This window comes from Scyliorhinus canicula, chromosome 24 (genome assembly GCF_902713615.1).
Source record: "Scyliorhinus canicula chromosome 24, sScyCan1.1, whole genome shotgun sequence".
NCBI lineage: Eukaryota > Metazoa > Chordata > Chondrichthyes > Carcharhiniformes > Scyliorhinidae > Scyliorhinus > Scyliorhinus canicula.
In genome coordinates, this window is record NC_052169.1 from 23067738 (window position 1) to 23070977 (window position 3240).

Here is a 3240-nt window from a genome sequence, read left to right on the forward strand (position 1 = left end):
ATGTATCAAAAGGCGGATGTTTCTCAGATAAAATCGATCAAAAAACTGGGAGCAGCAATTGCAAGATCAGTAAAATTCGACATTGGTGGATTGTTCCCTGATTCGGATCCTTCGGAGATGGAATGAGCGATCCCAAGGAATCCCATGGATCTCTGATCCAGGAAATCGGATCCCATTGGTTTGATATTTTTAAGTTTAATCTGTGATCGTTTTTGTTTGTTGAAGACAGTCTCCCTTTATGAGATCTACCCCTTTTACTTTGTCCCTCAGTTTGTCTGATTGAGTTTAATTGTTTTGTGCAGGATAGTTGGAATCCGCTGGGTCCCAGGAAGATGAGCAGGAATGTGGGATGTACCAGGGAGCCATCGACACTGCCAGAGAAACACACAAACTGTGGGAAAGCGACCGAGATCTTTGCAAAGTTGTGTTCTGTTTCTATCAGGGTCAGGGATGTTCTGCAATGGAAGACCCGCTTAAACAGCTGATATCTCTGCCATAACCCACAGAGAACCAACAGCCAGCGAGGGATCTCCCTGTAGGGGTCAGTACAGTATTTTAGCTTTGACAATCATTTAGAAAAATTTACACCACGCTCTGTGCGAAAAACTCATGCATTTTTGATGAATAATAAATAGCAAGGCAAGGCAGCATTAATAAATAAATATGTATAAACTACACTAAGCTCTCCCTCTCCTTTAACCCAAGCTGAAATCTGGGTGTAGCAGACTGCTCTCTGGCCTGTCTCCCCCACACTAACCAGGTGTAAAGACCCTACCTCAGAGCCACTGGGGAGGTCAAGGGCCCTTGACTAACTGGAGCAATGGTCAACTCTCAGACATCTCCAACTAACTTCCAAATGTCATTCTCGCCCATTCAAATGCCCAGTTTGAAACTCAGCATTGAGTGAAGTTAACTCCAGAACTCACAGGAAGAGTAACTGTCTGTCTCTCTGTCTCTGTATCTGTCTCTGTGTCACTCTCTGTCTGTCTCTCTGCCTCTGTGCCTCTCTATCTCTATCTGTCTCTGTCCCCCTCTATCCCTCTCTGTCGCTCTCTATCTGTCTCTGTCCCCCTCTATCCCTCTCTGTCTCTCTCTATCTGTCTCTGTCTCCCTCTATCCCTCTCTGTCACACTCTATCTGTCTCTGTCCTCCTCTATCCTTGTCTGTTTCTCTCTGTTTCTCTCTCTATTCCTCTCTCTGTCTCTATCTCTCAGTCTCTCCCTCTCTCTGTCTCTCTGTTTCTCTTTGTTTCTCTCTCTATCTCTCTCTCTGTCTCTATCTCTCTGTCTCTCTCTGTCTCTTTCCCTCCCTCTCTCTCTCTCCCTCCCTGTTCCCCTCTCTCACTCTGTCTGTCTCTGTCTCTCTCTCGCTCCCTCTACCTCTGCCGCTCTCTCTTTATCTTTCTATCCCTCTCTCTTTCTCTTTCTTTCCCTCCCTCTCTCTCTCCATTCCCCCCCTCTTTCTCTGTGTGTGTGTGTCTCTCTCTCTGTCCCTCTCTCTCTCCCTGTCTCTCTCTCTCTCTCAGTCTCTCTGTTTCTCTTTGTTTCTCTCACTATCTCTCTCTCTGTCTCTATCTCTCAGTCTCTCTCTCTCTCTCTCCCTCCCTGTCCCCCTCTCTCACTCTGTCTGTCTCTGTCTCTCTCACTCTCTCTCTCACTCTGTCTGTCTCTGTCTCTGTCTCTCTCTCTCTCTCTCACCCCCTCTCCCTCTGCCGCTCTCTATCTATCTTTCTATCCCTCTCTCTTTCTCTTTCTTTCCCTCCCTCTCTCTCTCTCCATTCTCCCCTCTTTCTCTGTGTGTGTGTCTCTCTCTCTGTCCCTCTCTCTCCCCCTGTCTCTCACTCTCTCAGTCTCTCTCTCTCTCCCTCTCGCTCTGTCTCTCTCCCTGTCTCTCTCTCTCTCCCTGTGTCTCTCTCTCTCTCTGTCCCTTTGTCTTTCTCGCTCTGCCTCTCTGGTCCTCTCTCTGTCCCTCTCTCTCTGTCCCTCTCTCTCTGTCCCTCTGTATCTCTCCCTGTCTCTGTCTCTCTCTGTCTCTCTCTCCCTCTAGCTTTGTCCCTTTGTCTCTCTCTGTCCCTCTCTCTGTCCCTCTTTCTCTCTGCCAGTCTCTCTCTCTCTGTCCTTCTCGCTCTGTCCCTCTGTTTCTCTCTGTCCCTCTCTCTGTCCCTCTTTCTCTCTGCCAGTTTCACTCTCTATCTCTCTGTCCCTCTAGCTCTCTCCCTCTGAGTCTCTCTGTCCCTCTCTCACTCTCTCGCTGTGCCCCTCTGCCTGCTTCTCTCTCTCTGTCCCTTTCTCTCTCTCTCTGCAAGTCTCTCTATCTCTCTGTCTCTCTCGCTCTATCCCTCTCTCTCTCTCTCTGCCCCTCTCACTCTGTCCCTCTCTCTCTCTGTCTCTCTCTCTCTGTCCCTCTCTCTCTCTGTCCCCCTCTCTCTCTGTCCCACTGTCTCTCTCCCTGTCTCTGTCCCTCTATCACTCTGTCCCCCTCTCTCTCTGACCCTCTCTCTCTCTGTCCCCCTCTCTCTCTCTGTCCCTCTCTCTCTCTGTCCCCCTCTCTCTCTGTCCCACTGTCTCTCTCCCTGTCTCTGTCTCTCTCTGCCTCTCTCTGTCACTCTCTCTGTCCCTCTCTCTCTCTGTCCCTCTCTCTCTCTCTCTGCTTTCTCTCTGTCCCCCTCTCTCTCTGTCTTTCTCTCTCTGCCTCTCTCTTTCTCTCTCTCTCTCTCTCTCTCTCTCTGTCCCTCTCTCTCTGCCAGTCTCTCTCTCTCTCCCTCTCTCTCTCTCTGTCTCTCTCTCTCTCCCTCTCTCTCTCCCCCTCTCTCGCTCTCTCCTCTCTCCCTATCTCTGTCTCTCTCTCTGTACCTTTGTCTCTCTCTCTGTCCCTCTTGCACTCTCTCACTCTGTCCCTCTCTCTCTCTCTCTCTCTGTCCCCCTCTCTCGCTCCCTCTCTCTGTCTCTCTGTCTGTCCCTCACTCTGTCCCTTTCTCTCTCTCTGTCAGTCTATCTCTCTGTCAGTCTCCCACTCTCTCTCTTTGTCCCCCTCTCTCTGTCCCTCTCTATCAGTCTCCCTCTCTGTCCCTCTCTCTCTCCCCCCTCTCTCTCTCTCTGTCCCTCTCTCTCCCTCTCTCTGCCAGTCTCTCTCTCTCTCTCTCTCTCTCTGTCCCTCTATCTTTCTCTGTCCCTCTCTCGCTCTGTCCCTCTGTCTCTCTCTGTCTCTCTCCCTGCTTCTCTCTCTCTGTCCCTCTCTCTC